This window comes from Myxine glutinosa, chromosome 1 (genome assembly GCF_964187855.1).
Source record: "Myxine glutinosa chromosome 1, kmMyxGlut1.1, whole genome shotgun sequence".
NCBI lineage: Eukaryota > Metazoa > Chordata > Myxini > Myxiniformes > Myxinidae > Myxine > Myxine glutinosa.
Window position 1 is genome coordinate 195,249,639 of NC_136261.1, and position 23,116 is coordinate 195,272,754.

At 45.3% G+C, this 23,116-nt stretch overlaps 1 protein-coding gene across 1 annotated transcript in view; it reads right to left on the reverse strand.

Annotated features, from left to right (window-relative positions):
• The window catches only part of ECPAS (Ecm29 proteasome adaptor and scaffold), a 305,571-nt gene that overhangs the window by 111,566 nt on the left and 170,889 nt on the right, over positions 1-23,116 (reverse strand). The window lies entirely within an intron of this gene.

The following is a 23,116-nucleotide window of genomic DNA, read 5'->3' on the forward strand; positions in this document are numbered from 1 at the left end:
CGACTTGAAACCACCTTTAACATTACCGGCACTGCCCTCTCTTGGATCAAATCATACCTCTCCGCCAGACGCCAGTTCATCTCCATCAATAACTGCAAATCCCCCACTGCTCCCCTCCCCCAAGGTTCAGTTATTGGCCCCCTCCGCTTCATCCTGTACCTGTCCCCCCTTGGTCACTTAATCCGCCGTCATGGTCTCCAATTCCACTGCTTCGCCGATGACATCCAGCTTTTCATCTCCACAAAGTCCATCTCCACCGCCACCCACTCTATCCTGACAAACTGCATCACTGAAATAAAATCGTGGCTTCAAACCAACTTCCTCAAACTTAACTATGATAAATCTGAAATAATCATCATTGGCCCAAAAACGCTCAGTCCGGCAGCTAAGCTCAATATAGCATAACAATTGTGCATTTTGTGAGGAAAGCACCAAATTTGGCACACTAGTAGACTATCATATTATGAAAAGATCTGGATATTGGGCCATCTCAGATTCAGAGATTTGATTTTTGCAAGATTTGCAGATTTTGCAGATTTGCAAGCTGAGATTGCAATGCCAGGGACGGCCGACTCCTTCCTGTGAGCTGCCCATGTCACCCGCACAAGAAGAGCTCATCAAATCACTCCAGCGGCACTGCACATCCTGCAACACCGTGCGTATGAACGCCACTGTATGACATATGCTGATGATGCAGAAGACCTGCCTGAGTTCAAAGACTGGTGTCACCAGAGAGGAGAAGATATTCCCAACTTTCAGTACTGGGCAACTGTGCTGGAACTAGAGATGTTGGTACTGTTGTACGTGCGTTCTCTGCGGCAGGCTTCATTCACGATGTACCTTGATGCCCTGACGGAACTGGTCCCATGGTTCCATGCCTTAGACCACACACACTATGCCAGGTGGGTCCCTGTTCACCTGAGGGACATGGTTGCACTCCCAATGAAGCACCCAGATGTCGCCAGAGAATTCAGGGCTGGCAACTTCACTGTACAGAAGATGAAGAAGGTGTTCTCTTCGATCCCAATCGAATCGAAATCTTGCAAAAATCAAATCTCTGAATCCGAGATGGCCCAATATCCAGATCTTTTCATAATATGATAGTCTACAAGTGTGCCAAATTTGGTGCTTTCCTCACAAAATGCACAATTGTTATGCTAAGTTGCCCCACTATCACCAAATCCACCCATAACTTTGCCCTCAACATCGACGGTTTCCCAGTATTCACCTCCCCTCACATCCGGAATTTTGGCATCATCTTTGACCAAACCCTCTCCTTCGACAAATACACTAAACAGATCACAAAGACAGCCTTATTTCACCTGAAAAACATAGCCCGTTTCCGTCCATCCGTCTCCTCCACGGCTGCAGAAACCCTCATCCACGCCTTCATCACCTCCCGTCTGGACTACTGCAACAGCCTTCTCTTTGGTTCACCCTCAATAATCACCAATAAACTCCAATACATTCAGAACTCCGCTGCCCGTCTACTCACCCATTCCCGGACCCGTGACCACATCACCCCCGTCCTTTACAAGCTTCACTGGCTCCCCATCCCCCAGAGAATCCAGTACAAAATCCTCCTCTTGACCTACAAAGCCCTCCATAACCTGGCCCCATCCTACCTGACTGACCTCCTCTCCAGACACACTCCCACCCGCAACCTCCGCTCTGCTGGTACCAACCTCCTGACCCCCCCCCCCCCCCCACCCCCATGCAGACCAAATTCAGAACCTGGGGGGACAGGGTCTTCTCCATCGCTGCTCCCACCCTCTGGAACTCACTACCTCACGCCATCAGAGACTCCTCCTCACTCACCACATTCAAAACATCACTCAAGACCCACCTGTTCAACACTGCATTCAACATTTAACCCACAGCATTTAACCCCTGACTATCTCTTCTCCTTCTCCTTCTCCTTCCTTTTGCTTTGATTATTTACCAATTGATTTTTGTCTTTTTGCACTTGTTTTATGTACTCTGTCAAAGCGTCTTTGGGCTTCTTGAAAAGCGCTATATAAAATAAATGTATTATATATATATATATATATATATATATATATATATATATATATATATATATAAAATCATACACACAAACCACATTTAACAGTGAAAAATACAGAGATGGCAGGGAGACAAGGCACTGCCAATCACAGTTTTGGCAGACTGAAATTGGGGATTATAATACTGTACATCTATTCTAAACATGCAAATTAGGATATAACTAATCAGCTAATTCACCCTTTAATCTTGAAGAGTCCATTTCATTTGTATATATATATATATATTATTTATATATATTGTTGCGAATATGGAATTTGGCCTCCATATCCGCTTGTAAATATTCCCCTATTTCCCCAATACTCCCCAACTATCCCCAATCCCCCATTCCCTAGTCCCATTGTCTGTAAACAACAATCAGTAGAGCCGACCTTCCCCTTATTCCCCCATTAAATGTCGTGCCCAGGTCCACCGCACCACACGTAGACAACTTTCGGACATCTTGCTAGTTATTCTTAGTCTATGTCAGTTAAGGCCTCGTTTCCATTAATTTATGACTCTTCGTTGCACCAGAATGTGATTATATGGCATCAGTAGTGAGTTTAGGACCTTTCCCATACCTCCTTCCATCTTCTTCCCCAACAATTACAACAACAACAGAGGAGATGGCGGCGGCGCGGGGGAGGATGCGTCCTCACACCGGCTCGATTAGCGCCATTGACCACGCGCTCCACGGGGTTACCACGGAGGGGCTGGCTGTCAGCTCCTCCCCAAGGGCGGAGCCTGGTAACCCCCCGCACCCAATCAGAAGGGCGGACCGATTCCATCTGGGGCGGCGCTAACGAGCCGAGGGCGTGTCACTCCCCGCCGGATATACGCGGCCCCGCGCCGGAGGTGACGTCAGATGCGCCCCGCCTGAGAAAGAACGTTGCCTGCGATCGCTGAGAGGAAGAGAACCCGCCTGTGAAAGAACGTTACCTCCGAGCGCTGTGACCTCCCCGCATCTTTGGACCGGACCGAACCGTGTGGATTCTGCCCCGAGCCCAGGCGCACCTGGAGCCACCGATACCTGCCTTTCCCTGCCATCAACCCCCGTGTGAGTCAGCCGTTGTCCCGTTTATCTGTCGTCTGTCCGGGGTCAATATAAGAGTGTGTCTAAGTGCCTGTCTTCCTGTGATATACCTCTAGCCCCTGTAATCTAACCTTTCCGTACGAATATAATTGAGAATCGAAACATTGGTGTCTGTCATTATAATCCAGCCGGGTGTCTTCTTTTTCCTTTATTGATCCAGCGTAGCGCGGCTCCGTCAACGTCGAGTATAATCGGGTAATTTGTGCGGACACGACGGCCATTCCGCTCGGCCCACCTTAACATCAAAGTCGTGTCTGTAACAATTGGTGTCGAGGAGTGAGATTCGGACCCGGGACTAAATTAGTTAGGCCCAAATTTTGGGAGGGAAAATCGAGCCGGAGCGCGTACTGCGCTCGACAAAATCGATCCGGAGCGCGGTCCCGCGGTTACTGCGCTCGACGAAATTATAACAGCAAAATTTGGATTTGTGTTACGAAACTCGAATTTTGAAAGTCGCGCTATGGCGGATCAAGACGGCTGGGGTCCGGTAGGGGAGAGTGAAGCAGGGTCGGTCCAGGACCAAATTGAGGGACGCGAGGAGAGCGAAGCAGTGAGGGCGGCAGGGTCGCAAAATAGCGTTGTCACGCACGAGGTGGCCACGGCGTCCACGCCCGCGACCGTGGCAGCGCCCCTGGTGGATTCGAACCTTTTCCTCCTGCAAATGAGGGCCCTTATGGAACAAATGGTGGGAATGAGGGCTGATAGTGAGCGGTTGGGAAACCAAATGGGGGTAATGAGGGACGAAGCGAGGGCTCAGAGTGAGCAAATGGGGGTAATGAGGGACGAAGCGAGGGGTACCAGTGAGGGGTTAGACAATAATTTTGAGGAGTTAGACAAGAAATTTGGGAAGTTAGACAATAATTTTGAGGGGTTAGACAACGGGATAAAAGAGGTGAGAAATGGGTTAATGGGGGTAGAAAACAGAATGGCTGCCCAGGAGAATCAGATAGAGGGAGTGAAAAATGGGTTAGAGGGGTTAGAAAACAGGATGGAAGGCAAATTGAGGGACATGAGGGACCAAGCGGAAAGGGAAGTTAACCAAATGGGGCAGCAGATAGAGGGGGTCAGAATGGGGGTAGAAACCAAACTGGATGCTCACAGGGAGGAAATGGAGCAGATGAGGGTGGCATCTGGGCAGGAGATGCAAGTGATGGGAGAGGAGATCAGAAGAGGAGTGAGTGAGGAGGTCGGAGGAGTGCGCGAGGAGGTGAGGCACTGTGAGGAGCACATGGAAAAGGAGGTGAGAAAGGGGACTGTAAAGTTACAAGGGGGCATAGAGGACCTGACGCAGGAGGTGGAGCAGCTGACGGTGGGACAGACGGAGTTAGTGGAGCAGGTTCAAAGGAACACTGCGGTATTAGGAGGTTTAAAAGCGACACAAAACGACATAAAAAACGACTTGATAGCGACAAAGAGGGAATGTCAGATGGTACGTGAGGGACTGACAACGAGGTTGGACGAGGTGATAGAGGTAATGGAGACGAAGGACCGGCAGGTGAGGACGCACCTGGAAACGGTCAAGGTAGCCTTAGAGGATGAGCTTGAGGAGACGTACCGGGGAATAAAAGAGGTGAGGCACAAATTAGAAGAAGTGGAAGAAGGGGTGAGCGAAATTAAGAAGCGACGGAGAGGGGATAACAAAGAGATAAAAGAGGAGATAAAAGAATTGGTCCAAAGTCTGTGTTTGGATCGTGATGTGCTCGTTAACCGGATGAGGGATTCGCAGGTGATGGAGGAGAAGCGAAGAGGAAGAGGACCCGGTGTAAGTGGTGACCAATATGGTCGTGCGTATGATGCGCCAGGGGATTTAAGAAGCTTGGGGGTCGAGATGGACCCGGGTGTTCGTGAGAGGCCGTTGGTGAAGTGTGCGACAGGTCTGGTGTGCGAAAGAGGAGGTGTGCGAGAAAGTCCGACTCTGGGGTGTGTGAGGAAAAAGTGCGTGCCAAGGAGTGAGGGTGCTGGCGAGAGTGAGTCGGTCGTAGCGCGTGTGCGAGGGGGCACATGGAAGCGTGGTGTGGTGAGTGTTACAGAGGGTGTGATGGGAGAGTGTGCGCAAGAGTGTGCGCGAGAGAGGTGTGTGACGGACAGGTGCATGGGGAAAGAGTGCGCTGTCAAAAGTAAGGAAGAATGCACACCTGTGGTGAGTGTTACAGAGGGTGTAACGGGAGAGTGTGCGCGAGAAAGGTGTGTAACGGACAGGTGCCTGAGGAAAGAGTGCGCTGTCAAGAGTAAGGGTGAGTGCGCTGTCAGGAATGGAGGTGAAAGTAGTGAGAGTGACATGGAGCGTGAGTTAGTTGTGACAGGTGAGCGAGGATGTACACCTGGGATGGAAGGATGCACACCTGGAATGGTAGAGCGTGAGTGGGAATGCACGCTGGAGTTGGTGGTGAGGCACGTGGATGGGTGTGCGAATGAGGGCACACCTGTGATTGTCACAGAGGAGGTGACAGAGGAGGGGGCGCGAAGAGGTGTGTTGGTGTGGTGTGCTACCAACGGATGTGTGCCAAAGTGTTCGGTGGTCAGGTGTGTGACCAAGGCTGTGAGTGGAATGGGTGTGCCTGGGTGTGTAAGGAACGGTACAAGGAGCATGGAAACGGCTGGAGGTGTGAGCAAGGAACGGGCTGCGGGGTGTAAGCAAGCAGGTGAAGCATCGACGGTGACCGGGTTAAAGGTTAGGTCGACTTTTAGCCGAAGCGGGCCCTCGGTGCGTGCCGGGTTTCGCGTGCCGCGAGAACCAGCGGGGATCCGAGCCACGGCGGGTTCGAAAGGACCGCCGTGCGCGATCCGTGCTGGGCCTCGCTTTGAACGTCCGTGCTCCACTAGGCGGAGCGGGCGGCCCGATAGAAAGAGTCGTCATGGCGACCACTTTTTGTTGAGGAATTCCGGCAGGTCGAGATCGGGACATTGGATGGTTCCGTGCCGAGAAGGTGCGTGGGATCTCGGGCCGGGTAAACCTCCTTCCCTGCACCGAGTGCCGGACGCATCCAGCCGCTGGCACAAAACAACCAGCATCCATTGCTTGGCTTCACGAAGCCGGGCTTTGGACAGGGATTGGCGCACCGAGAGGTATTAGTGAGTAGACTGGGTGATGAGGTTAGTGTTTTGGACCCAAAATTAGAGAAAAACAAAATTTGATGATTGGCAAGGGATTGGCAGTAGTGATTGGCAGATGATGGGTAGTGATTGGCAAATTTTTGATTTGTTGAAATTTGATGTGCAAAATTGGTAGTGAGAGACCCCCGATGTGGTGGGATGGCATCCCTGCCACCCTTCCCATGTGAGGGGGCAAAGGAGCAATAGATTATGGGGTGTATGGCAGTGAAAACTAACCCGGGTGGGTTAGGTTATATTGATAGGGCCCTAGAAGATGACATTAGGTAACGTTAAGTTTAGTTAGTGACTGATACCTGTAGTGGGGACGCAGGTAGATTAGTGTGGATGATAATGACGTGGGAGCGCAATAGTTTAAAGGGACGACTGGGAAGCGCAAGTTTCAGAAGGGAGTAGTTAGCTGAGATGATGCTGTGTGTGTGAGAATTGAACAGGTGTGATTGCACAGGTGTGCAACTGGACAGGTGTGTGGAGCAGTGTATGAGTAGTGAGTGTTGTGGATCAGCGCGAATGCGCTTGGGGAGAGAAGGGTGCAGGTGGCACCAGGTGTGAGAGCACAGGTGTGCAAGTACAGGTGTGTGGAGAGAGAGTTGGAGTAAGTGGTACGGAGTGGTGTGCATGGTGCGAAGGTGTGGATGGGGGAAGAGTGGACCCCTTTCACGAGTACCCGGGGCGGGTAGTGTAAGTGTTAGGTAGAGGGTATAGGTAAATTGTGGTTGGATATTGGCATTTGTGGTGCGGTTGCAGAATGGTATAATGAATGGGTGCATTAGTGTTGTGGAAATGGCTGTGCGTGTAGCCTGTTAGTGCGTGTAGTTGGTTGGGCACTCCACCACTGTGAGGATGTCGGCCAGGTGAGGCCGCAGGTGGGCTCTGGGAGCCGGTAGTTGTGAGTGGGTGCCTGAGGATCCCGGGTGTGGATCGGGCAGCCCAGTGCCAGAGAGGGCACCGAGTGGGGAGAGTGCCAGAGGGCCTTCCCCAGGTAGTTAGGTTAGGGTAAGGAGCAGGTAAGCTCGGAGGCAACTGCAGTGGTGGAGGTGTGCAGGTGGGTAGACCCACTGGGAGAGGTACACGCCACAGCCCAGAAATTGTGCGAGGGCACCGGGAGATGAATCGGGGGAGTGAGACCCCAAATTGAAGAGCACCACAGTTTGGCCAATGGGAATTGGTTTTTAGAACCCATAGTGTAAGAGGGCCAATGGTTTGGCCGGAGGAAGACCCCGGGTAGTGTAAAGTTGTTAAAGTCATTTAGGAAATAGTTAGGATTGAAGAACCTGTCGCACCATACGCAGCCACTTACCTGTGGTGATGATGATGACTCCACACCTGTGTTTTCTTTGTTTTGTGCAGGAAATGAGAATTGCGGTGTGGATTGGTGAGACGCATCACGACGTGGATGAGACATTGGGGTGATTCCATCTCTCCCTCCCTAGGAGGGACTGATGATGAATTGGTAATGGCAAATTTTGATGTTCAGTTGGAGATGGCAAATTTTGATGAGAGTTGAGAATGGCAAATTTGATTGGTTAGGAGGGAGAGAAGACGAATTTGGTTTATGGGAGGAACGGGGAAGACAGTAGGGATGTTTGTTGATTTGTAAAGTAGATGTTTATGGGTAGTGTTGTGTTTTGTGGATACAGTAAGGGGTAAGGGAGGGGCCATGTAGGTTACCTGGTGGGGGGGGGGGGGGCGTACGATAGGAACGTACCTGTCTCACCTGGTTCCCATGTGCCCCCAGTGTGCATCACCTTACATTGCGTGCACTTTTGCGCCCTTACCACCTTACTCACTTGTCTGCTTCTTTTGTCTCCCACCTCCGAGGATCTGGCTTTGTGGTAGAGAGAGAGGAGAGAGAGGTGCTGGCTGCGCAGTTGTGGGCCTGCACTTTCGCTGTTTGCTGCCGGGATCGATACACCATATGGACCGTAATGTTTGTGGCCACCCACAATGGACCGCAGTTCGTTTGCGGCCAAGCACCACCCGGGGATGGACCTATGGGTCAACGTGGCACCTATGCCATACAGGTGAACCACTTTTAGTTAACACCAAGTGCACCACAAGAAGAGCAAGAGACACCTGCAGGGTTAGGGGTTGTCGAATTTATTTTTATTCCAATGAACAATGGTGACTGCACCGATTGGTGGTGGGGTGGTGCTTTTGATGCTCGGGAAGGGTGCTCTGCACGTTATTAAAGGCCGTCGGCCACAGAGCACTCGTGGGTTGGTGTATCGATGTTGGCAAGCGCGCTCTCTCTATGCATAACATCTGCATGTGTTCCTCCAAAAACAGGTCCTGGATCGTAGTGTAAATAGCAGCGTAGTCTTGTAAATAATGCTCCCTACCGGCTGTATGTTTAGTTTGAGGATTCTTTCCGGATTCGGTTATCCTGTGGGTGTGTTTCTGTGAGGAGAAGGGTGCAACGTCGCAGGGGGACATATTTACTCATTTGTGAATATCTGTAAAACTGTCGCACTCAGGGTAGAGTTAATAGTAGAGGGAACTACATTGCGTGCCACACTAAAGTAGGTAAAAATTTATCGGGTCGGGACGCCCCGAGGGTAGAGAAGGGTGCAATGTTGCGAATATGGAATTTGGCCTCCATATCCGCTTGTAAATATTCCCCTATTTCCCCAATACTCCCCAACTATCCCCAATCCCCCATTCCCTAGTCCCATTGTCTGTAAACAACAATCAGTAGAGCCGACCTTCCCCTTATTCCCCCATTAAATGTCGTGCCCAGGTCCACCGCACCACACGTAGACAACTTTCGGACATCTTGCTAGTTATTCTTAGTCTATGTCAGTTAAGGCCTCGTTTCCATTAATTATGACTCTTCGTTGCACCAGAATGTGATTATATGGCATCAGTAGTGAGTTTAGGACCTTTCCCATACCTCCTTCCATCTTCTTCCCCAACAATTACAACAACAACAGAGGAGATGGCGGCGGCGCGGGGGAGGATGCGTCCTCACACCGGCTCGATTAGCGCCATTGACCACGCGCTCCACGGGGTTACCACGGAGGGGCTGGCTGTCAGCTCCTCCCCAAGGGCGGAGACTGGTAACCCCCCGCACCCAATCAGAAGGGCGGACCGATTCCATCTGGGGCGGCGCTAACGAGCCGAGGGCGTGTCACTCCCCGCGGATATACGCGCCCCGCGCCGGAGGTGACGTCAGATGCGCCCGCCTGAGAAAGAACGTTGCCTGCGATCGCTGAGAGGAAGAGAACCCGCCTGTGAAAGAACGTACCTCCGAGCGCTGTGACCTCCCGCTCTTTGGACGGACCGACCGTGTGGATTCTGCCCGAGCCCAGGCGCACCTGGAGCCACCGATACCTGCCTTTCCCTGCCATCAACCCCGTGTGAGTCAGCCGTTGTCCCGTTTATCTGTCGTCTGTCCGGGGTCAAATAGAGTGTGTCTAGTGCTGTCTTCCTGTGATATACCTCTAGCCCTGTAATCTAACCTTTCCGTACGAATATAATTGAGAATCGAAACATTGGTGTCTGTCATTATAATCAGCGGGTGTCTTCTTTTTCTTATTGATCCAGCGTAGCGCGGCTCCGTCAGCGTAGCGCGGCTCCGTCAACGTCGAGTATAATCGGGTAATTTGTGCGGACACGACGGCCATTCCGCTCGGCCCACCTTAACATCAAAGTCGTGTCTGTAACAATATATATATATATATATATATATATATATATATATGTATGTGTATATATGTATGTGTGTGTGTATATATATATATATATATATATATATATATATATATATATATATATATATATATATATATATGTATGTATATACATATATATATATATATATTGTTGCGGACGCGGTTAAAGATGTTATTTTACCGAGCGGTTGGTATTGCCTCGACCGAACAGTTATTCCCCGATTATAACCCGATTCCACCCAAACATTGGCCGGATCGCACCGCGGCTGCTCAATGAGGGAAAAGACTAAAACGACGAATGCAAAGAGGAAGACGAAGGCAAAGAAAGGTTTGGAAATACTACTAAATTTATTTACTATTTACACACATAAGCAAAAAGAAAGCAGTCACGTTTATTTACAACACATAAGACGCAGGTGACACAGTGCAAATACTAGCTTACCTACAGTCTTAATTAACCCAGGACAGAACAAACAAAAGACAGACTCACGCGGGGAATGATGACAGGAATCGCAGGAGGTGGATGGCTGGAGGTGAACGCTTGGTGGAGGTGAACGCTTGGTGGAGCCTTGGTGGAGGTGAACGCTTGGTGGAGCCAACGCAGAGCTTGGTGGAGCCTTGGTGCAGGTGAACGCTTGGTGGAGCCAACGCGGCTGGTGGGGGGTTGGTGTGACGGGTTCTCTCTCCTTCCCTCACAAGCTTCAGGACTCTTTCTCTCTCTTTCTTAGTCCACCCAGTCCAACAACTTCCTCTCTTGCTTAGTCCAACTCAAGGCCTTTCTGTCTTCTGATCTCCTCCCTCCTCGACTCTCTCCGGGGGCCTCTGCCTCGGGTTATATAAGCCCCACCCTTGACCCTTTTGCGAACCTCCCCAAAACGTTCTCTCTCCGCCCTCTAAAGCCAACCCCTCGTTCTGGGTTGGTCGGCAAGGGCTGGTTCACTCCTCCCCTCTATGATGAGGTGGGGACCCGCCTTTCTTCCCCAACCCTGCCTCGTGGTCAATGGTGGATAAAGAGAAAACCGCCCAACATGCAGTTGGCAATGCGAATGGCAATTGATGAAAAGGGGGAATGGAAGTTTTGGGAGTGGGAATGAAGGGAATCTATCTCTTTCACTTGGTGCAATGGAGTACTTCTATTAATGGGAGACACAGCCTTACCCTAAAACACAGAATAAGATATAACTATCGAACAGGGGTATTCTATGATTGGCTGACGTGTATGCTTGCGGACTAATTATGGGGCGCCCTTTGACCTTTACACAGCTCCGGAGGCAGGAGGTGCAGAATAACAATAAAAATAATAATAAAGCACACAATCAAAAAAAAATACAGTCCTCATATCCGCAACAATATATATATATATATATATATATATATATATATATATATATATATATATATATATATATATATATATATACACATATATATATATATATATATATATATATATATATATACACACATATATATATATATACAGCATGTGAAAAAGTAAGTACACCCCATGTAAAGTTTTGACTTTTTCAACATATTTCAACATACAGCTATTTAATCTTCATTTCAACAATATTGATAGATAAAGGTGATATTATATAACAAATATCATGAAACATTTACATTTTGTAGTCCATTGTATAATTTAGATAAACAGAAATGCAAATTTCGCATGTGGAAAAAGTAAGTACACCCTTGGCTCTAATAGGTGGTATTGCCCCCTTTGGCAGAAACAACCTCAAGTAGGCGTTTATTATAACTGTCTACCAGTCTCTGACATAGACTGGGAGAAATTTTTTCCCACTTCTGCATGCAGAATTCTTTCAGCTGTGCGATGTTTGAGGGGTTTCTTGCATGCACAGCTCGTTTCAAATCCCCCCCACAACATCTCGATGGGATTTAGATCCGGGCTTTGACTTGGCCATTGCAGAACCCTCCATTTCTTTCTTTTCAGCCATTCCTTGGTGGATTTACTGGTATGTTTAGGGTCATTGTCATGTTGCAAGGTCCACCTTCGGTTGACCTTCAACTTACCGACAGATGGCCTCACATTATCCTCAAGCACCCTCTGGTGCAATGAAGAATTCATAGTGGATTCTATGATGGTGAGCTGCCCAGGCCCTGATGCAGCAAAGCTGCCCCAAACCATACTATTTCCACCACCTTGCTTTACAGTTGGTATCAGGTTCTTGTGGTCAAATGCAGTCTTTGGTTTTCACCAAACATGTCTTCTGGTACTGTGGCCAAATAGCTCTACCATTGACGCATCTGTCCAGAGCACATTGTTCCAGAAGTACTGGTCTTTGCCTCGGTGTTCATTGGCAAACTTTAGTCTTGCCCTGATGTTCTTTCTGGACAGCAAAGGTTTCCTCCTGGCACACCTCCCATGTGGATCAAATTTGTGCAGCCTCTTTCTAATGGTAGACTCGTGCACTTTGACATCAACAGTGGCAAGAGCTACCTGTAGGTCCCATGATGACATTTTGGGGTTCTTAGAGACTTCTTTCAGCATCTTGCGGTCTGCTCTCGGGCTGAACTTGCTGGGGCGGCCTGGCCTGAACAAGTTGGCAGTTGTTTGGAATCTTCTCCACTTGTAGATGATCTTCCGGACAGTCGAATGATTGATTTCAAATTGTTTGGAGATCTTTTTAAATCCCTTCCCAGACTCGTAGGCATCTATAATCTTCTTTCTGAAGGCCTCAGAGAGCTCTTTTGATCGAGGCATGGTGACGCCGCATACTTCAACAACAAAGAGCAAACCAAAATAAATGTCTGAGGTTTAAATATGACAGGTTCCTCTGAGATCCTCTCTAATGATGTTCTAATCATTTGCACCTGAGCTGGTGCACCTGATTCTAATTTTAGGTATTTGAAGTAGTGATAAATGTTGGGGTGTACTTACTTTTTCCGCATGCGAAATTTGCATTTATGTTTATTTAAATTATACAATGGACTACAAAATGTAAATGTTTCATGATATTTGTTATGTTATACCACCTTTATCTGTCAATATTGTTGAAATGAAGATCAAATAGCTGTATGTTGAAATATGTTGAAAAAGTCAAAATTTTACATGGGGTGTACTTACTTTTTCACGTGACTATACATATACACATACATATACATATATATATACATACACACACACACACACACACACACACACACACACACACACACACACACACACACACACACACACACACACACACACACACACACACACACACACACACACACACAGTGCCTATAGAAAGCCTACACCCCTTTTCAAAATGTTCACCTTTTGTTGCCTTATAGCCTGGAATTTAAATGCATTAACTAAGACTTTTTCCGCCTTTATTTACACATTGTAACTCACAACTTCAAGTGAAAAACAAATTCTACAAATTTCAGAAAATTAATTAAAAATACAAAACTAGACACTTGGTTGGATAAGTATCCACCCCCCTGAGTTAATAATTGATGGAAGCACCTATGACAGCAATTACACCTGTGAGTCTGTTGGGATAGGTCTCTGCCAACTTTGCACACCTTGACACTTTGATTGGGCAATATTTGCCCATTCTTCAGTATAAAACCGTTCAAGTTGTCACGTTATGTGGGCAGCGTTGATGGACAGCAATCTTCAAGTCATGCCACAGATTTTTGATTGGATTTAGGTCAGGGTTCTGACTGGGCCACTCAAGGACATTTATCTTTTTGTTCCTTAGTCACTCCAGTGTAGCTTTGGCTGTGTGCTTCGGGTCGTTGTCATGTTGAAAGGTGAACTTCCATCCATCCCAATTGCAGCTTTCTTGCATCCTTCCTCTTGGATTTTTCTGTATTTTGCTCCATCAATTTCCCCTTCTATCCTGACAAGTGTCCCAGTCCATGCTGATGAGAAACATCCCCATAACATGATGCTGCCAACACAATGCTTCACAGTAGGGATGGTGTTCTTTGGATGATGTGCTGTGTTAGGTTTGCACCAAACGTAACATTTTGTATTTAGGCCAAAAAGTTCCATCTTGGTTTCGTCAGACCACAAAACGTTTTGCCACATGGCTTCAGAATCTCTGGAGTGGTTTTTTTGCATACCTTTTTTGAGTAATGGCTTTCTTCTTCCCACTATACCATACAGGCCTGACTTGTCGAGTGCTTGTGATATTGTTGGCACATGCACACAGTGACCAGTCTTTGTCTAAAGACCCGTAGCTCTTTCAAAGTTGCCATTGGCCTCTTGGTGGCCTCTCTGATCAGTTTCCTCCTTGCTTGGTCATCCAGATTGAAGGGACGGGCTGATCTAGGCAGGGTCATGGTGGTAACGTACATCTTCCACTTCTTAATGATTGGCTTGACTGTGCTCCAAGGGATATTCATGGCCCATTTATACCCATCCCATGATCTGCGCCTTTTCACAACTTTATCCCAGAGGTCTTTTGAAAGCTCCTTGGTGCTCATGGTTGAGTCTTTACTGTGAAATGCACTGCTCAGCAGAGGAAACTTACAGGAACAGCTGATTTTATTCTGAGATAATCAGATTCACTACAATTTAACACAGGTGGAGGCCAATTAACTTGATGTGCGATTTTGAAAGTGATTGGTTACACCTGAGGTAATTTACAATTGCTATTATCAGGGGGGTGGACACTTCTCCAACCAATATATTCTAGTTTTGTATTTTCAATTAATTTTCTGAAATTTGTACAATTTTTTTTTCACTTGAAATTTGTGGGTTAGGATGTGTAAATAAAGGTGGAAAAAGTCTGATTTAATGCAGCTTAATTCTCGACTAAAAGGCAACAAAAGGCGAAAATTTTGAAAGGCGGTGTGGACTTTCCATAGGCGCACTATATATATATATATATACATACATACATATATATATATATATATATATATATATATATATATATATATATATATATATATATATATATATATATATATATATATATAAACAGTGCATTCTGAAAGTATTCAGACTGCTTCACTTTTTTCACATTTTGTCATGTTGCAGCCATATGCTGAAATCGTTTAAATTCATTTTTTCCCCTCATCAATCTGCACTCAATACATCAATCTACACAGAATCTTGTTTCTCACAGTCTGAGAGTCCTTTAGGTGCTTTTTTGCAAACTCCAAGCGGGCTTTCATGTGTCTTTCACTGAGGAGAGGCTTCCGTCTGGCCACTCTGCCATAAAGCCCAGATCAGTGGAGTTGTCCTTGCAGTGGAAAAGTTGCAGTTGCAGTGATGGTTGTCCTTCTGGAAGTTTCTCTCATCTCCACACAGGATCTCTGGAGCTCAGCCAGAGTGACTATCGGGTTCTTGGTCACCTCTCTTACCAAGGCCCTTCTCCCCTGATTGCTCAGTTTGGCCGGGCGGCCAGCTCTAGGAAGAGTCCTGGTTGTTCCAAACTTCTTTCATTGAATAATTATGGAGGCCACTGTGCTCTTGGGAACCTTCAATGTAGCAGAAATTTTTTTGTAGGCTTCCCCAGATCTGTGCCTCGACACAATCCTGTCTCTGAGCTCTGCAGGCAGTTCCTTCGACCTCATGGCTTGGTTTTTGCTCTGTTAGGCATTGTCAGCTGTGAGACCTTATATAGACAGGTGTGTGCCTTTCCAAATCATGTCCAATCAATGGAATTTTCCACAGGTGGACTCCAATCAAGGTGTAGAAACATCTCAAAGATGATCAAGAGAAATGGGAGGCACGTGAGCTAAATTTCAAGTGTCATAACAAAGGGTCTGAATACTTATGTAAATGTGATATTTCAGTTTTTCTTTTTAATAAATCTGCAAAACTTTCTAAAATCCTGTTTTCCCTTTGTCATTATGGGGTATTGAGTGTAGATTGATGAGGGATAAAAGGAATTTAAACGATTTCAGCATAAGGCTGCAACATAACAAAATGTGAAAAAAGGGAAGGGGTCTGAATACTTTCTGAATGCACTGTATATATACACACATACATACATATCATTTTAATACCTATATATTTTGTGTTCATATAGATACCAGATGTTATTCAGGCTGTAATTGTAATTCATGTGAGCTGCAAGTGATTGAAGCAGCAAGAGACTGCAGTGGGAATAAATTATTGGTGAGGTGATAAAACTATAATGCATTCACAACAAAAATTCACAAAAAATGTAAACAGTGGAAAATTATGTCTTCTGAATCTATCATGGTGTCGAGGCATACTCATCCCAGACATTCAGCAATGAGTCTCTCTTATACCCCCCTTCCTCCCCCCCCCCCCCCCCCCCCTCCAACCCTGCTGAAAGTTAACGGCAGACAGATGCATCATTGCAATCACAATGCAGCAAGATAGCCCAGTTGGGAGTGTCTCACCCCTAAGTTTCCTCATTTTGGGTTCAATTCTCAACTGAATTGCATTCAATTTAACCACCGTTTATTGCCGTGCCAGCAGGGAGCACTCTTCTGCCAAGCTCACTCTACTTCAGAAAGGGCATTAAGGCTACAGTACCACATTTACTTGAGGGGTTTAAAAATAAAACAATGTATTTCATGAAGTGAAGGCCTTGTACCCAGCATATAGCCAAATCTCATGTATTCCCATGGTCAAGCATAAGCTCCACCTTGTCTTATTATGACTAATCTATAATTATAGCGCCAGTTGCACGATGCTCCAATAATGGCGATACTTCAACACGAGATCAGAAATTATCAATCACAATGCAGCCAACCCCTGCTCTGCGGGGAAAAAATGGCCTCTAAAGGTGGTTCTTCTTTTTCAATGCAGCACCAAGGATAATCCTCTGCACCCAACTCACCAATCGCACCCCTCTCGCTTACCCCAAAATCGATTCCCTACCTCTCAAATTAATCATGAGCCCTTTTTCTTGTTCTCTCAAGTTCCGCCGAGGGAATTGCACAGTGGCAAATGGACCTCATGATCTTTTTCCCTGCCCACTTGAAGCCACTGGACACTTCAAAGCAGATAATGGCTCGATATTATGGCAGACACAAATTGCCATACATTAAATGCGATTTTAAAAAAATAACTTACTCTGCACTATCATACAAGAAGAATGGGACACATTTTATTTACAGTTCATAACAGGCTTCAATGTGTTCACATTTTAAATCTTGGAGAGCCAACCAGTCATGCACTCTCATAACAATTAAAACACTTGATGCAGTATTTGCTGCCAGTTTTTGAACGGATCATGATAGGATGATCCAACATTTCTCAGAGTGCATCCCATATAGTTGGATCAGATTTTGTAGCCATTGTTGTCGAGCCTGTAAATGACTTTCCAACATATTGCGCAGTGGCCCTAATTGGTTAAAGTCAAAGCTCTGGGCTTGCCCGACTGGGTACGCTGTTCACAGAAAGCCAGTCTTTGATGGTGAAAGGGTAGTAAGGAGGTACAGGTATGTGCTTGCATAGTAAAACTCCCTCAGTGCAAGAGAATGCTATGGCAATACATCAGAGTAGGATTTGGAATTCATCATGCCTATCACCACAAGTCAGGACGATATCACACAAGAAAAACATGAGCAAACCTTGATGATAAAGCCACAGTATATAAATGGCTAAAAGTGATTAAATTAGTTGAAAAGAAATACAGTAAAACAGAACTTAAATGGATTACTACAACCTAACTTATGACAAAATAGTATTTGGTTCTTTAACCCTTAGATGCAGGCGTCAAAAATCCTACATAAATGCATCCATTGGGCCTCGGAGGCCCAACGGATTCGTGTAATGTTTTTGTTTATTTTGTATTTTTAATAGATTTTTTTTTCTTTCATATCCTTTTTCAATCCAAGTCGATGCTCATGGATGTGTATTTGCTCAGAAAATGTGAATCATTGATCCTATTATTTGGAAGAATCCGATACAAGCAATGAATCCTTTTTGTTTTTTTTTGCAAAAAAAATTTTGTTCTTGGTTTTTCAACTTTTTTTTCTCTAACAAGTTGAGGCTCATGGAGGAGTATTTCCTCAAAAAATATGATTCACTAATCCTTTTATTTAGAATGTATATCACCACAACTATCAAAAACCCTACGCCTATGCAGCCATTGGGCCTCGGAGGCTCCACGCATGTATTCGTGTAAAGTTTTTAAATTTTCATGTTTTTGTCACTGAATTAGTTGTATCCAAGTTATAGGAGCATATAATGAGGCTCATATCAAGAAAATAATGATATAACATAGTAGTACAACAACATTTATGCAGGGCTTCGAAGGCCCCAGGCCTGCATTTGTGTCAGATTTTCGGGTTACAAGTGAAGAATGAAGATTTTCCCACGAGCCTGAATGAATTTTTTTTTTAATGTCACTGAATTTTGTCTAACAACATGAAAGTCGGTGAAAATGAGGCTCATTCCAAAATACAATTGTACAACATAGTTTTTCCAACAAAAAAACCTTGTGGGCCTCCGAGGCCCAATCACTGCATCCAAGGGTTAAAGTGCATTTCAAATACTGTGGCAGTCCATTTCCAATGCATGAGTCATGCAGACCCGTCGCTTCACCGACAAATTTTATCAAAAGACAGCATGCTGCAATTCACAAACATTGCATCTCTAGCTGCGAATCTCAATGAAGATATCAAATTAACAAGCGTTACGCCTAGGTCCCCCGTCGGTGAAGTGATGTGAGTTGACAAAGTGGAAGACGCAAGGCGGCCATCTTGGATTTTGACGTGGCGACCCAATTTTCAATAGCGTTCTCCCTTATGCGTAGATACACCCACACACCAGATTAGAAGTTAGTAGTTCGTTTATTTTTCAAGATATTTCGCTCACAAGGTTCAGACATATATATGGTGGCGGCCATCATGCATTTTGACGTGGGTTGCACCCACACACCAAATTAGAATTTGGCCCTTCGCTTACGCACGCATGCACGCACACACGGACGGAGGGGAAAACCATAGTCCCCCTTTCGCTCTGCGGTGCGACGGGGGACAATAAAAACGTGGTGTAAAAAGTATCTTATACAACAATAGCAGGGGTACACGGCATTGCCCGATATATTTTCTGTGGGAGCCGAAAACACTTCCCTCCACCCACTAAGGAATGGTGTCCTTACACACTTCCCTACACCCACGATGACGATTAAAATAAGAAATCTCAAAAAATGTATACTTTTATTTTATTTAGAAAAATATAACTTTTATTTATTTAAAAAAAAAAATTCAAACAATTTTTTTTGCGTAAAACACTCCAAAGCACTCTCTGATGATCCTCTGAAAGTTTGAGGAAATCAGTTCAGCCATTTCTGAGAAAATAGCAACACACACACACACACACACACACACACACACACACACACACACACACACGCACATCCCAATACACACACACACACACACACACATCCCCATACCCACACACACATCCACACATCCACAGGGATGTGGACATCCGGTCAAAACCGGACCCAGCCGGTCAAAACCCAGCCGGTCAAAACAGCGGCTCACATCCACACCCACCCACACACACACACACACACACACACACACACACACACACACACACACACACACACACACACACACACACACACACACACACACGGCTCTTTTATAGTATAGACTATAGATGTAGTTGTTGTTGTTGTTGTTGTTGTTGTTGTTGTTGATGTTGTTGCTGCCGCTACTGTTTCGTGGCTATGGTTGTTGTTGTATGTCTGCTCCTTCGGTGTCACTCATGCTGTATTCTAAAGTGTTCCTGCTGTTGCCCCGTTGGAACCACAACGTTAACGCTGCATGTCTTTCTTCTTCTTCTTCTTCCATTTTGCAAAGCCTGGCTTTTAACCCATAAAGCGCGTAGCGTGTAGAACGTCACAATCGTGGTCGAGACGTGTATGCAAATTTTAAAATGACGTCAACCCAAAGAACGAATAATCACCTTTCTTTCAATGTATAATACCCAGGTAACAATTACGAAAGCTTGCTTCGAATTGGTGGAGAAAAGCCAATTTTTAAAAAGCATTTCTGGCCTACTAACCAGTAATTGCAGCACTTCATGCGTTAAAACAGGCATTTTTATGACAAGATGGACACAATTTTCTATTCCAAAGAAATCGACTATTCACTTTCCAACCAAGTTAATATATTATGAGCCTTCCAACGGTATCATTTTTATTATTCTACGCTTACAGGAACCAATTAAAATCAAGCGTGACAGATGGATGGACAGATACTGCTCGTTTTAGTGATAGATTGTACTGACTTTTAAACCGATTATTGGGATATTACATGTTTCCTTCAACCTTATTTCTGCCATCATCCCTGCACATCATATTTACCAAAGTCCTACGCCATCAAGCACAATATTTAACAGCTCCACCTGGGTAACACTCGTTCATTGTAAAATTGCGAAGTTCATCCAATTATATGTTGTCCATAAGGTTTACATCAAGTTTTTGCCATTTACCTAATTTCTGACATTATCATTACTAGGGCGTGCCCGTACGTGGGTGCAAAAAAACATGCGTGCAAACAACAACAACAAAAAAAAACTTTGAAACCACGTGGCAGTAACGACCACAGAACCCCCCCCCCTCTATTTACATGAAATGGTTTGGTCCATTCGCAAAGCCAAAGCGAACGGCTTGCGAGTACGGTAGAACCCCCCCCTCTATTTACATGAAATGGTTTGGTCCATTCGCAAAGCCAAAGCGAACGGCTTGCGAGTACGGTGACCATACCTTGGGAACCACTTGTCCGATTAATTTCAAACCTTGAAAAGGCACATCCTCGGGTCCCCAGCAATATATCTGGCAAGTTTCAATTAGATCGGACCCGTGGTTGTCGAGAAACAGCGGTCACAGACAAACACACACACATACACACAGAGATTACTGGAATTATAGATAGATTTATTTTGTCCTGCATCTAAGTTCTTCCTCTTCATGCACAATATTTTTGTTATTTCACTGTTTACTTTTACAGTACTTGATCCTTCCAATACGATGTCGTTGATCAAATTTTAAGTATTCACAGCGTTCCATTTGTTGTGCCAATCTTAAACCGTCATTTCAGTGACGTTCCATGTGCTTACATGCTGTGGGGTTGAAGCGAGTCATGTACACCTCGGTTATATGATTTGTTTTTTAATTCTTGTTTTGACCTTTTTTTTTAATGTTTCTGTTTTGTTTGTTTTTGTTTTGTTTTGTTTTGACTTTGACTTGTTTGACTCTCATCTTGTCTTGTTTTTAACTCTTGTTTGTGTCATATGACTTGTTTTTTTTAACTCTTCTCTTTTGTGTCTTGTTTTTAACTCTGGAATCTCCTGTGATGAAGTTAACTCCGAGGGCCTTTCACTCACTCACCGCATGCAAGTTGGTGGTCTTTCTGTCTTCTACCGACTCCTCTCCGGCCTTGCTCCCCCAGCTCTCTCTGTGCTCTGTCCCCCAAATATTCCTACAGGTCGCACAAGATCTGCCAGCAACCCTCTTATGGTTAAACTGCCAAAATCTAGGCTCTCTGCTCACCTTCACTCTTTCATTCCCCTTTTCTCCCGCCTCTGGAACAAACTCCCCCACTCCCTTCAATCCCACTCCTCCCTCCAGGTCTTTAAAACAGCTGTTCACCACCTTCTCTTATCTTCCCCCATCCAAAACCTTGATCTTTTCTCCCCCCGCTAATTCACGCCAGAGTCCTTGCAGTGTTCATATGTTTTATACCTCTCCCACCTCCCCCCAAGCCCTCCCCCTCCCACATTTCTCCCAATGTCCCTGCTCTCAAATGTTGTGCTTGCCCCCCTCTCTCCCCATCTTGTCTGCCGCTCCCCTTGTTTTTTGTTTTGTGTGTTGGTTTGACTTTTTTTTGTATTAATGTTAGCTCTTTCACGAGCCTCGATCTTGTATACAAAAACAAACAAACTCGTTTGACTTGTTTTGGCCTTCGTTTTTTTTGCTTTGTTTATTTAATGTTTTTGTGTTGTTTGTTTTTGTTTTGTTTTGACTTGTTTTGACTTTGACTTGTTTGACTCTCATCTTGTCTTGCTTTTAACTCTTGTTTGTGTCATATGACTTGTTTTTTAACTCTTCTATTTCTTGTCTTGTTTTTAACTCTTGTTTTGACCTTTGTTTTTATTTTTTTTAATGTTTTTGTGTTTGTTTTTTTTTGTTTTGTTTTGACTTGGTTGACTCATATTGTCTTATTTTTAACTCTTGTCTTGTTTTTAACTTGTTTGACTCTTGTTTTGACCTTTGTTTTTTTTTTTAATGTTTTTGTTTTGTTTTGACTTGTTTTGACTTTTACTTGTTCGACTCTCGCCTTGTTCGACTCTCGCCTTGTTCGACTCTCGCCTTGTTCGACTCTCGCCTTGTTCGACTCTCGCCTTGTTCGACTCTCGCCTTGTTCGACTCTCGCCTTGTTCGACTCTCGCCTTGTTCGACTCTCGCCTTGTTCGACTCTCGCCTTGTTCGACTCTCGCCTTGTTCGACTCTCGCCTTGTTCGACTCTCGCCTTGTTCGACTCTCGCCTTGTTCGACTCTCGCCTTGTTCGACTCTCGCCTTGTTCGACTCTCGCCTTGTTCGACTCTCGCCTTGTTCGACTCTCGCCTTGTTCGACTCTCGCCTTGTTTGACTCTTGCCTTGTTTGACTCTTGTCTTGTTTGACTCTTGCCTTGTTTGACTCTTGCCTTGTTTGACTCTTGCCTTGTTTGACTCTTGCCTTGTTTGACTCTTGCCTTGTTTGACTCTTGTCTTGTCTTGTTTTTAACTCTTGTTTTAACTTGTTTAATTTCTCCATCTACATTTAACCCCATTCCTCCCACCTTCACCCTTACACAAAGGTATTATTTGGAGGTGCATTTGTATATTTTTCTACACATTGCAGAAACATTGTGTTTGTATCACAATAAAAAGGTTGTAAAGCCATTTTTTATCTTCTCTACCTCATCCCAAAAGCTATTCCCTTCTAGAAAATAGGAATTCCCTTGATAAATCAGTTATAGGAAGTGAAGTGGGAGGCGGATAAATGAGGAGAACCAAAAATTGAGAAAGGTAATGTGGAAATGATGGGTGGGAGAATGGGGGGTGGGGGGTTGGAGATGGGGAAGAAGTGTGAGAAAAGGAAGACATTTGGAAGGGATAAAAGTAATGAGAAGGCAAGGAATGTGTTTTACATCTGGAGTGAAGGGAAAAAAAACCGTCATCTTTTGTATGTAATACTGCAATCTCATTAACATTTAATTCCTTGAATCTGAACGAGACTCAGTCT